Consider the following 14,808-nt stretch of genomic DNA (forward strand, 5'->3'; position numbering starts at 1 on the left):
GCAGGAGGCACACCCCTCCATGTTGTAGGGGACAGGCTTTCAGAATTTGGTCTCAGCAATGGATTCTGAAGCAGCCCTGTGACTTTGTTCTGGTCCTCAGCTGTTGTCAGGGGCTACTTCTGCCTAGCAACTTATTAAGAGCACACCCAGAGACCCAGAGAGAGCTGCACACATCCTTGTGCCTGGTAACAAGCCCATCTGTGAACCTTAAAGCATACCATTGTTCTAGTGCCAGCACTACTGACCAAGGTTTTAGAGGGAGTCCTATTCACCCAAGGACCAGACACAACGCATGTGAGCCCAAACCTCTGGTAAAAGGCCCGCAAATACAGATCCTACTACAGACCCAGCAGCAGCTACACGACTGGCTGCAACCCAGCTCTACCATGACTGAAAATAGTGCCATCATCCTGGAACTTGACAGAAGAAATCTACTTGCTAACACCAGTCAGTAAACATGGGAAGATGTATTCACCTCTTCAGGTGTGCAAAGCAACACAAGGCTACAAGTATCATGAAGAAAAAAGTGAATGTGATACCACCAAAAGACACTAGCAGAGATCTATACATCTGTGTCTATTTTGCCGTCTCACATTCAGGGTTATCGTTACCAGATCTAGTGAAGTGAAGTCGCTCAGTCATGTCCGACTCTTTGCGACCCCATGGACTATAGCCTACCAGGCTGTTCTGTCCATGGAATTTTCCAGGCAAGAATACTGGAGTGGGTTGCCATTTCCTTCTCCAGGAGATCTTCCCAACCCAGGGATTGAACCTGGGTCTCCTGCATTGTAGGCAGATGCTTTACCATCTGAGCCACTAGGGAAGTCCCTAAATTTTAAAAATTAATATATGTGGAAAATTTACAAATATTTAGAAAACAAGCAAGACATTCCTGAACAACTAATGAATCAAAAAAGAAATCAAAAAGAAAACCCAAAAGCATCTTGAGACAAACAAATGGAAACACTGCATATCAAAACTTATAGGATTCAGTTAAAGCAGTTCTAAGAGAGAAGTTTTTGGTGATAAATACCTAAATTAGGAAAAAATAAAGACAGCAAACAACCCAGTGTAAAACCTCAAAAAACATGAAAAAATGAAAAAACTGAGCCCAAAGTTAACAGAATAAAAAAATTACAATGAAGATTGGGGCAGAAAAAAATGAAATAGAGACCAGAAAAACACTAGAAAAGATCAATGAAACTAAGGATTTTTTAAGATAAACAAAATAGACAATTTTTAGCTAGACTAAGACAAAATGTGAGGGCACTGAAATAAAATTAAAATTTTAGAGGAAACTTATAAATAATATAGAGAAACGCCAAAAATCATTATATGGCAATACATTTGATAACCAAGAAGAAGAGGATAATTCCTTAGAAACCTACACCACCAAAACTGAATCACGAATGAATAGACAGTCTGAATAGACTAATAACAGGGATATGGAAGAAGTAGTCAAAATCTCTCAAAAATAAGAATTCCAAGAACAAATGACTTCATAGGTGAATTTGACCAAATATTTAAAGAAGAATTAATGACAATCCTTTCAAATTATTCCAAAAATCAGAGGGAAACACTTTCAAGTTCATTTTACGAGATCATAACTATCCTCTAACAAAGCCGGATAAAGACACTACAAGAAGAGTATAAGCTAATATCTCTGATGACTATAGATGCAAAAATTTTCAAAAAAAGACTAGAAAATTCAATTCAACAGTCCATTGAAAGTATCATCAGATCAGATCAGTCATGTCCGACTCCTTGAGACCCCATGAATCGCAGCATGCCAGGCCTCCCTGTCCATCACCAACTCCCGGAGTTCAATGAGACTCACGTCCATCGAGTCAGTGATGCCATCCAGCCATCTCATCCTCTGTCGTCCCCTTCTCCTCCTGCCCCCAATCCCTCCCAGCATCAGAGTCTTTTCCAATGAGTCAACTCGTCGCACGAGGTGGCCAAAGTACTGGAGTTTCAGCTTTAGCATCATTCCTTCCAAAGAAATCCCAGGGCTGATCTCCTTCAGAATGGACTGGTTAGATCTCCTTGCAGTCCAAGGGACTCTCAGGCGTCTTCTCCAACACCACAGTTCAAAAGCATCAATTCTTTGGCGCTCAGCCTTCTTCACAGTCCAACTCTCACATCCATACATGACCACAGGAAAAACCCTAGCCTTGACTAGACGAACCTTTGTTGGCAAAATAATGTCTCTGCTTTTGAATATGCTATCTAGGTTGGTCATAACTTTCCTTCCAAGGAGTAAGCATCTTTCAATTTCATGGCTGCAGTCACCATCTGCAGTGATTTTGGAGCCCAGAAAAATAAAGTCTGACACTGTTTCCACTGTTTCCCCATCTATTTCCCATGAAGTGATGGGACCAGATGCCATGATCTTCATTTTCTGAATGTTGAGCTTTAAGCCAACTTTTTCACTCTCCACTTTCACTTTCATCAAGAGGCTTTTTAGTTCCTCTTCACTTTCTGCCCTATCATACATCATGATAAATGGGATTTATCAAATTACACAAATCAATAAAAGTGGTATACCATATTAAAAAAGAATAAAAACCATATGATAATCTCAGCAGATGGATGTGTGCATACTAAGTCACTTCTGTGACGTCTGATGCTTTGCAATGCTATGGACTGTAGCCCACCAGGCTCCTCTGTCCATGGGATCCTCCAGGCAAAAATACTGGAGTGGGTTGCCATGCCCTCCTCCAGGGGATCTTCCCAACCCAGGGATTGAACCAGAGTCTCTTAAGTCTTCTGCACTGGCAGACAAGTTCTTTACCACTAGTACCATCTGGAAAGCCCTCAGTAGATGCAAAAAAGCATTTGACAAAATACAACGTTCTCTTGTGATTAAACAAACAAACAAAAAATCTCAGCAAATTAAGTATAGAAGAAATGTACCACATATAACAAAGGGCATGTATGATAAGCCCATAACTAACATTGCAATCAATGGTGAAGAGCTGAAAGTTCTTCCTCTAATATCAGCAACAAGACAAGGGTGCCCACTCTCACCACTTCAATTCAAATACAGTACTGGAGTTTCTGCACAGCAATTAGCATGATGAAGAAATAAAAGTTATCTGAAGAAGTTAAATTGTCTGTTTGCAGATGACATCATCTTATTTGTGAAAGTGAAAGTGTTAGTTGCTCAGTACTATCTGACTCTTTGCAACCCCATGGACTGTAGCTCACCAATTTCCTCTGTTCATGGATTTTCCAGGCAAGAATACTCATGTGGGTAGCCATTCCCTTCTCCAGGATATCTTCCTGACCCAGGAATTGAACTGGTTTCTCCCACATTGCAAGCAGATTCTTTACTGTCTGAGACACCAGGGAAGCCCCAAGAATACTGGAATGTGTAGCTATTCCCTTTTCCAGGGGATCTTCTCCACCTGGGGATTAAACTTGAGTCTCCCACATTGCAGGCAGATTCTTCATTGTCTGAGCAAAAACCCTAAAACCACCATCAAAATACTGTTAGAACTAATAAGAAAATTCAGTATAGTCACAGGATACAAAATCAACATACAAAAATCAGTTGCATTTCTATATATTAATAGTTAAGTATCCAAAAAAGAAATAAAGAAAATAATTCCACTTGCAATAGCATCAAAAAGAATAAAACATTTAGAAGTAAATTGAACCAAGGAGGTAAAAAATCTGTACACTAAAACTATAAGACATTGATGAAAGAAACTGAAAGATAACTGGAAAGATATTCATCTTCATTGATTAACCAAATTAATATTTAAATGTCCATACTACTCAAATAAATCACAGATTGATTCACAGAATTCTCCAACAAAAACTTAAATAGCACTTTTCACAGAAATAGACAAATCAATCCTAAAATTTGTATAGTACCATAAAAGATCTTGAATAGTCAAAGCAATCTGGACAAAGAGCTGGAGGCATTACATTTCTAGATTTTAAACTATATTATAAAGCTATAGTAATCTAAATTGTACAGTACTGGCATAGAAGACTTCCCAGGTGGCCCTAGTGGTAAAGAACTCCCCTGCCAATGCAGGAGACATAAGAGAGGTGGGTTCGATCCCTAGATTGGGAAGATACCCTAGAGGAGGGCATGGCAATCCACTGCAGTATTCTTGCGTGGAGAATCCCCATGGACAGGGCAGCCTAGTTGGCTACAGTCCATAGCGTCACATAGAGTTTGACATGACTGAAGTAACTTAGCATGCAGCACACACTGGCATAAAAACAGCCACACAGATCAGTAGACCAGAATAGATAGCCCAGAAATGAACCCAAACAAATATGATCTGCTCATTTTTGACACAAACACCACTACCACCAACAAAAAAAAATTCACTAAAACAAACAAAAAAACAACTGAGGGCCTGAGAAGAGAGAGGATCCAGAAGATGAGTGAGAAAAGAGGCGATTCTATTCACAATGCGACCCCACTCACCCATAACTCCCAGCACAAATTGAGAAATTCTTTATCCTTATGCTGAAGCTGAAACTCCAATACTTTGGCCACCTGATGCTAAGAATTGACTCACTGGAAAAGACCCTGATGCTAGGAAAGACCCAAGGCAGGAGGAGAAGGGGACAACAGAGGATGAGATGATTGGATGGTGCCACCGACTCAATGGACGTGAGTTTGAGCAAGCTCCAGGAGTTGGTGAGGGACAGGGAGGCCTGGCGTGCTGCAGTCCATGGGATCCCAGAGTCACACACGACTGAGTGACTGAGCTGAATTTTATCCTTAAACTTACTTTCTGGCAGCATCCATCTCTGCCTCATGCTAAGTATTTTGATTCAAGGCCAGGGATCAGCTTGCCACTGTTGTTGGGCAGAAAGGCAAAGAGAAAGTATTTCTGAGGAAAAGAGGAAACTTAACACTTTTATTTATCTTTAAATTCAAGATCTTAAAGATTTGTGCCTTCCTTGTGTTAGGAGAAAATCTGCTCTTACTGTGCTAAGTGTTAAGACTCTGTATAAAATTGTCCAGTATGTTTGCCTTTTATGCTAAGAAACAAGCCATTTTCATTTTGGAACTTATTAATGAATTCTGAAAGGTGTTTGAACTCGTATACACAATTTTAAAGCCACATAATTTGGATTGCTGATGTATAAAAGAATCAAAGAAAAGAAAATTATCTCGAACTGAAAGCTTAAATACTATGTTTCAAACTGGGTATAGTTTTTAATCAGAAACTCTAATGGATCTTTGACAATAATGTTAGGAATAAAGATGCTTTAACACAGGAGGGTATCTACTAAATGAAAGAGAACACAGTTAATTACATGCTAATTGCTTTATATACAGTACCTGAAACATGGTATTAGTCATTTTGGTTGATGACAGATGGGTCATAATGCTTTTGCTCACTTTAGCAGTGCAATTGCCAAGCAGGATTCAATTAATTTCTATATTTCCATATGAATGTTCTCATTTATAGCATTTAATAAACTTTTCCTTTTATCTGATTTTATATGTTGTTTACCTGCTGCAAATAATACATTGGGAAGAGACAATCAATTGAAAATAAATGGTAAAAAAAAATAGTCTGGAAAATATAATTTTCTACTCAAGTGGACAGATAAATGGAGATTAGCTCTGATCTATTCTACTTAGATTTCAGTATCCCAAGATGAAGCCAATTAAAGTGGGTGGCTCACATTGTTTCATCTTAATTCTCCCTCTTTTGGTAAATTCCACAACCCTAATTCATCAATAGCAAATTTTTAATGAGTTATTTCTTGGAAGGTACAGATTAGTGTCCTATGGCAGGCTCTCAATGTATCATTCTCTGGTATTATTCTCTTGCAAAGACAAGAAACAGTAAGAATTATGACCAGCCTGAATAAATAATAAATGCCAAAAAGCAAAAAGTGACTGCTACAGTTCACAATCTTTCACAAACATTATTTCTCAAAACTAAACTGTGAGGCAAATAAAGAAAAGACCACTAACTTTATGTTATCACTGGACCACTAAAGCTCAGAAAAGTGGTAACTGGACTTGTCCAAAGTCACACAACCACAAGTGAATGAAAATAAAATCAGAGCACACAGCTTTTGGCTATTGCTTCAGGATATTTTCCTTACATACCATTTAATCTTAATTAATTTTTAAATTGCATTTTATAGCAAAAAATAATTTGACAAAAAGGAAAAAGGGATGAGCTAATATTTGTTGCAGTAGGCACTATTCCATGCTGGTTACAGGAATATCTCCATTGAAAAAAATTTTAAATCACATCCTTATGAGATACACATTTAGAAAGCACATTTAAGATTAGATCAGACAACTCATTTCCCTTTTAATTCTATATTTTTATATGTCAAATCTATTAGAGAAACTTTAGAAACCCTTTTCCTTTGTTTACTAATTTTCAAAATAATGAGTTGATTCCTTTGCATCTTCCAGAGGCTACTAACATATTTTCTTGCTGTTCCTTTTTTTAAAAATATGAACTCATAGATTTAAATTTTACTTAGGTGCCTTAATTAATTGTAGTTATTATCTGTACTACTGATTCTCAGTGAGACCCAAATGGGCACTATAGTTGTCCATTGTTTGTATTAGTCCAATAGGATATGTCTATATGTTTATCTATAGCATTTATCTATCTAACTACAGAGATTTATTATAAGAAATTGGCTTACACAATTATGGAACCTGAAAAGTCCTATGATTTGCTGCCTGTAAGCTGGAGGTCCAAGAAAGATGATGGTGTAATTTAGTCCAAGTCCACAGGCCTAAGGACCAGGGGAGCTGATGGTATAAATCCAGCTGTGAGAGCAGAAGATGAGATGAGATGTTTCAGCCCAAGAAGTAAGACAGAAAAAAAAGGGACAAATTCCTCCTTCCTCTGTCTTTTGCCTTGTGGCTGTTGTTCAGTCCCTAAGTAACATCCAGCTCTTTGTGACCCCATGAACTGCAGCTCTCCAGGCTTTCCTGTCCTTCACTATCTCCCGGAGTTTGCTCAAACTCATGTCCATTGAGTCAGTGATGCCATCCAATCATCTCATCCTCTGTTGCCCCCTTCTCCTCCTGCCCTCAATATTTCCCAGCATCAGAGTCTTTTCCAGTGAGTCAGTTCTTTGCATCAAGTGGCCAAAGTACTGTAGCTTCAGCTTCAGCATCAGTTCTTCCAGTGAATATTCAGGGTTGGTTTCCTTTAGGATTGAGTGGTTTGATCTCCTTGCAGGCCAAGGGGCTCTTAAGAGTCCTCCAACACAATTTGAAAGTATCAGTTCTTCGGAGTTCAGCCTTCTTTATGGCCCTCCCCTCTTTATGGCTCTCATCTCTGCACAGTCCTTTGCCTTATGATTACTTAACATACTTATGGTTCCAAAGTCAAATCAACAAAAGAATGTATACTTAATGAAGTCCAACTAATATCTTATTAACTAAGCATTTTTTAAATTGTAAGCATATAATGTAAGATGACAGATGATACACATGTAGAGATAATGCTTGTGTGTCTTATATAAGCAACAGCATAGTATACACACACTTCTCCAAATTGTTTTATTCACTTAATAATATCTTTAGTGGTATATAGAGAGATTCCTCACTCCCATTTATAGTGCATGCATGTATCATAGCTTATTCATACTGATTGAAAGGAGTGTGTCAAGATTTCCTTGCTCGGTTATGCTAGTAAATAGACACATGTAACAATCCTATTTTAAGAAGGCCATGGTGACCAAGAATTCATATACATAAAGGATAACGATCTAAGTCATATTAATATTAGTGGTAAGCCACTAAAAGCATATTCTGATATGTTATAATGCCCTTCATGTGTCAGCTTCTTCATCTTTACTACCATGAAAATCATTCTGTGAGTCCAATATTCTTTTATACTAATATGTCTGAGAGAAGCCACACTTTTGATTGTTTAGCTTTTGGAGGAAATACAAATTTTCCTTTGACTTCTAGCAACCATGCACTGGTAGATAGAACATTTCCCTTCATCTATACTTTTTCATCTCCTTTTACATTCTTTGCCTATTTTTGTTGTTATGTATTTCTGGCAGTTAAGTTTGGTCTCAAGATCACTGATGCAGTTTAGGGAATGGTGGTATTGCCCTCTTTAATTTTTGTTAATCTCCCCTTTTTTCATCTTCCTCACTCTTTTCATCTTCCTTATTCTTTTCAACTTCCTCATTCTTCAGTTCAGTTCAGTTCAGTCAGTCATGTCTGACACTTTGCAACCCCTTGTCCATCACCAACTCCTGGAACTTACTCAAATTCATGTCCATTGAGCCGGTGATGCCCTCCAACCATCTCATCCTCCCTTGTCCCCTGCTTCTCCTGCCCTCAATTTATCCCAGCACCAGAGCCTTTTCAAATGAGTTGGCTCTTCACATTATGTGGCCAAAGTATTGGAGTTTCAGCTTCAGCATCAGCCCTTCCAGTGAATATTCAGAACTGATTGCCTTTAGGAAGGACTGGTTGAATCTCCTTGAAGTCCAAGGGACTCTCAAGAATCTTATCCAACACCACAGTTCAAAAGCATCAGTTCTTCAGTGCTCAGCTTTCTTTATAGTCCAACTCTCACATCCATACATGACTACTGGAAAAACTATAGCTTTGATTAGATGGACCTTTGTTGGCAAAGTAATGTCTATGCTTTTTAATATGCTGTCTAGGTTGGTCATAGCTTTTCTTCCAAGGAGAAAGTATCTTTTAATTTCATGGCCGTAGTCACCATCTGTAGTGATTTTGGAGCCCCCCAAAATAAAGTCAGTCACTGTTTCCATTGTTTCCCCATCTATTTTCTGTGAAGTGATGGGACCAGATGCCATGATCTTAGTTTTCTGAATGTTCTATTTATATTGCATCCTTTGCATCTTGGTTCTGGATCTTTTGGGGCCAGTTATTTAACCATTTCCAGTAACAGTATCTGCACTGGAAATAAAAGGTTGAGAACTATGTTATAGGCTCATGGGCAGGATTAGAAATTGTAAAAAGGAAAGTGCCAGAGCAATGCTAAACATACTTGACTTTCAATATACATATTGAAAGTCATACATATACATATTGAAAGTCAAGTATGTTTAGCATTGCTCTGGCACTTTCCTTTTTACAATTTCTAATCCTGCCCATGAGCCTATAACATAGTTCTCAACCTTTTATTTCCAGTATATATATATATATATATATATATATATATATATATATATAATTTTTTTTTTACAAATGTAAATTCTAAGATAATAGAAATTCAGTGGATCAGGTCACACCATTCTAGTTTTAATGTTCTGTTTCTGTGTTTTATATTTGAAATAAGAAATGAGAGGGGAATAGATTTTTACTAATGATTTTATTACTATCATTAATAACAAATTTAAATTTATTTAGCACCTAAAATGACACATTGCCAAGTACTTTAACTATATATATCTAAATTATTACATTTAATAATAAAAACTAAATGTGCATGGTGCTTTACAAATTACTTTTGTTTAACTTGTCTCATTTATTCTTTAATTCTTAAAATAGTGTATGAGGACATTACATAAACCACTTGGCATAAAGTCTCTATTTTATCAAAATGATAAAACTGTATCTCAGAAATACAGCTAGTAAAAGGCAGATCTTAGATTTTAATCTAAGTATTTTGGCTCTGAATCTTATTCTCTTTCCATTCCACTTTGAAATTTTGAATTGTGCTAGATACTCTTCAAGCCCTTTGCATCTGCAGAGGCAATTATTTTCCCCACACTATCTCTTTTTTTTTTTTTTGCTGTGGCTGCCAAAATGCTTTTTATTTTTTTATTTTTTCCCATTACTTTCCTATCTCTTTTTACACTGCCACCCTCAGCCTGAAGCATGGAGGGAATCACTGAGGCCTGTTCCAGGAATCCAGTTCAGTTTTGCCCCCTCTCCAGTGTCCCGCCCTCTATTCCACTGGTTTACAAACCCTCTAAGCCTCTTGCCTTGAGGTCACTTAAGAGCACTTCCTTTGTGTTTCTATCATAGTTTAACAAGTTGTTCCCATATTTGCACTTGGCTTTGGTATGTCTGCTTTATCTCCAAAGACCTGCCCTAACACTTTTGACTTGTTCTGATTTTCTCTAAGACTTCTCCTGAGACTTCAAAAATGTAATAATGCATTCCTGATGATGCAAATGACCAAAATTGGTATTCACTATCGCATCCAGCTGCGCAAGGGTAGACAGAAAAATTTATAGGACCTCGGGGGAAAGCAAAGCTGGAAAAACAGAATTAACCAAATTGAGGTTGATACTCAAAAGGCAAAGTTTTACATCTTGATATACTTCACTCAGTTTATATCATTAAGAAAGTGAGAGAATATTCAATAGTTGAGTTTTCCAATAAGCCACAGGAGAAGACTCAGGACTTACAAAGCAGTTTACAAAGCTCAATTCCTAATTTGAGATCTACCAGTCATAATAACAATGAAGCTTGAAAATAACTGCAGTTTGGAATGGTCCTGTCACCATACTCCCTGTTCATTATTGCCAAGTTTTTCTAAGTATGGTCTGTAGGACTAGACTCTATAGAGCCATTCTGAATTCTAATGTTTTCTTGGATTGCAGCTACTTCCTCCTTTGACAGTGTTGCCAGTATTCCTCAACAGAGTACACAATAGTTAGGCAATGAAAATTTTCACCATCAGAGTGTGCCCCCACCATGCACATATCTCTAATATTTAAAGATTACTTATGATTAGGATTTCAAAACTTTGACATGAAAGAATTGGCAAAACAATATCTAAAACCCAGAGGTAATAAACCAAAAATTCAGAACAGTTTTAAGGATTTACTAGCCTGAAAATATGACATTACTTCACTTGTGGCTAATACCAGGAACAAAATCGTGGGAATTGAAAAAATATACAAGCAAAATTATCTATTTTGCTTGTGCTAATTTCAAAATAAAGTCAAGTGGTGGAACTTAAAGCTGACATTTAAAGTCATAATTCATCTTATTGTATTCTAAGTTTTTTATTTAGCAAAAACATTTTGTCTGAGCTTCAATCCCTTTTGCAGAATCTGAATAAATCTCTCCTAATTTCCAGGGATGGGGAGATAATTAAATAAAATAATGTGAACATCTCTAGAAAAATGTATAGATGTGAGAGTTGAAATACAAAGAAGGCTGAGTGCCAAAGAACTGATGCTTTTGAAATATGGTGCTGAGGAAGACTTCAGAGTTACTTGGACAGCAAGGAGATCAAATCAGTAAACCTTAAAAGAAATCAACCCTGAATAGTCATTGGAAGGACTGATGCTGAAGCTCTAATACTTTTGGACAGCTGATTCAAAGAGCTGACTCATTAGGAAAGGCTCTGATACTGGGAAAGATCAAGGGTAGAAGAAGAAGGGGGTGACAGAGAATGAGATGGTTGGATGGCATCACTGACTCAATGGACATGAGTCTGAGAAAACTCCGGAGATAGAGAAAGACAAAGAAGTGTGGTGTGCTGTAGTACATGGGGTCGCAAAGAGTTGGACGTGACTTAGTAACTGAACAGCAGCAAAGTGAATAAGAAATAGACAACAGTAATAGAAAAGGAAAGATATACCCATCTGAATGCAGATCTCCAAAGAATAGCAAGGAGAGATAAGAATCCTTCCTAAGTGAACAACGCAAAGACATAGAGAAAAACAATAGAATGGGAAAGACTAGAGATCTCTTCAAGAAAATCAGAGATAACAAGGAAATATATCATGCAAAGATGGGCACAATAAAGGTTAGAAACAGTATAGACCTAACAGAAGCAGAAGATATTAAGAAGAGGTGGCAAGAATACACAGAACTATACAAAAAATATCTTCATGACCCAGATAATCACAATGGTGTGATCACTCACCTAAAGCCAGACATCTTGGAGTACAAAGTCAAGTGGGCCTTAGGAAGCATCACTATGAACAAAGGTAGTGGAGGTGATGGAATTCCAGTTGAGCTATTTCAAATCCTAAAAGATGATGCTGTGAAAGTGCTGCACTCAATATCCCAGCAAATTTGGAAAACTCAGCAGTGGCCCCAGGACTGGAAAAGGTCAGTTTTCATTCCAATCCCAAAGAAAGCAATGCCAAAGAATGTTCAAAATACAGCACAATTGCAGTCATCTCACATGCTAGCAAAGTAATGCTCAAAGTTCTCTATGCCAGGCTTCAATAGTATAGGAACCGAGAACTCCCAGATGTATAAGCTTGATTTAGAAAAGGCAGAGGAACCAGATATTAAATTGCCAACATCCATTGGATCATAGAAAAAGCAAGAGAGTTCCAGAAAAACATCTACTCTCCTTCATTGACTGCACTTAAGCCTTTTACTGTGTGAATCACAACAAACTATGAAACATTCTGAAAGAGATGGGAATACCAGACCAACTTACCTGCCTCCTGAAAAACCTGTATGCAGGTCAAGAAGCAACAGGTAGAACTGGACATAGAACAAGGGACTGGTTCCATATTAGGAAAGGAGTATGTCAAGGCTATATATTGTCACCCTGCTTATTTAACTTATATACAGACGACATAATGTGAAATGCCAGACTGGATGAAGCATAAGCTGGAATCAAGATTGCTGGGAGAAATATCAATAACCTCAGATATGCAGATGACATATCTGATATGTAGACCACCCTCATGGCAGAAAGTGAAAAGAAACTAAAGAGCCTCTTGATGAACGTCAAAGAGGAGAGTGAAAATGGCTTAAAATTTATCATTCAAAAAACTAAGATCATGGCATTTGGTCCCATCACTTCATGGAAAATAGATGGAGAAACAATGGAAACAGTGACAGACTTTATTTTCTTGTGCTCCAAAAATCACTGCAGATGGTGACTGCAGCCATAAAATTAAAAGATGCTTGTTCCTTGGAAGAAAAACTATGACAAACCTAGACAACATATTAAAATCAGAGATATTACTTTATGACAAAGGTCTGTATAGTCGAAGCTATGGTTTTTCCAGTAGTCCTGTATGGATGTGAGAGTTGGACCATAAAGAAGACTGAACACCAAAAAATTGTTATTTTTGAACTGTGGTGTTGGAGAAGACTCTTGAGAGTCCTTTGGACTGCAAGGAGATCAAAGCAGTCAATCATAATGGTAATCAATCTTGCACATTCATTGGAAGGACTGATGCTGAAGCTGAAGCTCCAGTACTTTGGCCACCTAATGCGAAGAGTCAACTCATTAGAAAAGACCTTGATGTTGCAAAAGATTGGAAGCAGGAGGAGAAAGAGACAACAGAGCATGAGATGGTTGGATGGCATCACTGACTCAATGGACATGAGTTTGAGCAAGCTCCAGGAGATGGTGAAGGACAGGGAAGCCTGGTGTGGTGCAGTCCATGGTGTTGCGAAGAGCTGGACACAACTGAGCGACTAAACAGTGAAAACAAACAATAATGGTTTGGTTTAAGTAATGTTTGCAGTAATATCACATGTGCAATGTATTATAGCTATGTATTCAAGCAAATCTGGCATAAGTTCTTCTTTTTTATTCTCTCTCTTAACTCCCATGCCTTTTGTATATGTCTTACAGCGTTTACTGTTCTTTGCCTTATATTATTTATGTAACAAATACATCTTGTTTAAGACGTTGAAAGGGAAAAAAATAAAGTATTACTGAATGTCTGTATGCATTTGCTGGGCTGTCATAACAGAGTACCAGATATTGGGTGGCTTAAGCAATAGAAACTTCATGTCTCCCAGTTCTGGAGGCTAAAAGTCTGAGGAAGAAAGGTGTGCGTAGGATTGGTTCTTTCTGACGGCTCTGAGGAAGGATCTGTTCCAGGTCTCTCTCCTTGGCTTATAAAGACTGTCTTCTCTCTATGTCTTCACAGCATCTTCCCTTTGTCTGCGTTCCTGTCCAAATTTCTCCATCTTATAAGGATAACAGTCATACTGGATTAGGGTGACTGTAATGACTTCACTTTAACTTATATACCTGTGTAAAGAATATATCTTCAAATAAGATAAAATTCTGAGGTACTGAGTGTTAGGGATTCAACATGTGAATGGGGGGGCGTGGTGCATAATTCAACTCATAACTGTTCTCTCACTGGAAGCTGGATATTCTCTATAGAAATCTTCTGGGGTTATTTGACTCGACAGGGGCCTGCATCCTTCATTGTCTTTGATAATTTACAACTTGAGACAGACATTAACTTGCTGTCTGATAGTGCCACAAATGGTTCCTGTTCATAAAAATGGAGTAAGTTTGGTCTTCTGAAGATGAAACTGATTTACACCTTCATATAAAGAGACCCATGTGTCTATGTGCTAAGATGCTTCAGCTGTGTCCAATTCTTTATGACCTCATGGACTGTCCATGGGATTCTCCAGGCAAGAACACTGGAGTGAGTTGCCATGCCCTCCTCCAGGGGATCTTTCCAACCCAGGGATTGAACCCATGTTTCTGATGTCTCCTGCATGGGCAGATGTGTTCTTTACCCCTAGCATCACCTGGGAAGGCTAGGTGAACTGCAGCACACTAGGCTTCCCTGTCCTTCACCATATCCAAGAGTTTGCTCAAACCCATGTCCATTGACTCAGTGATACTACCCAACCATCTTATCCTCTGTTGTCCCCTTCTCCTCTTGCCCTCAATCTTTCCTAGAATCAGGGTCTTTTCCAAAGAGTCAGCTCTTCACATCACATGACCAAAGTATTGGAGCTTCAGCTTTAGCATCAGTCCTTCCAATGAATATTCAGGACTGATTTCTTTTAAGATTCACTGGTTTGATCTCTGTGCTGCCCAAGTAACTCTCAAGAGTCTTTTCTAGCACCTCAATTGGAAATTTGGTGCTCAGTCTTCTTATGGT

The 14,808-nt window shown here is 38.1% G+C and overlaps 1 non-coding gene across 1 annotated transcript; it reads right to left on the reverse strand.

The window, feature by feature from the left end:
- Positions 1-751: 751 nt before the first annotated feature.
- On the reverse strand, positions 752-823 carry TRNAC-ACA. The gene has a single exon. It is a non-coding gene; the product is annotated as a tRNA-Cys (tRNA).
- Positions 824-14,808: the final 13,985 nt, after the last annotated feature.

The sequence above is a fragment of the Bos indicus x Bos taurus genome, chromosome 5, assembly GCF_003369695.1.
Source record: "Bos indicus x Bos taurus breed Angus x Brahman F1 hybrid chromosome 5, Bos_hybrid_MaternalHap_v2.0, whole genome shotgun sequence".
Lineage (NCBI taxonomy): Eukaryota > Metazoa > Chordata > Mammalia > Artiodactyla > Bovidae > Bos > Bos indicus x Bos taurus.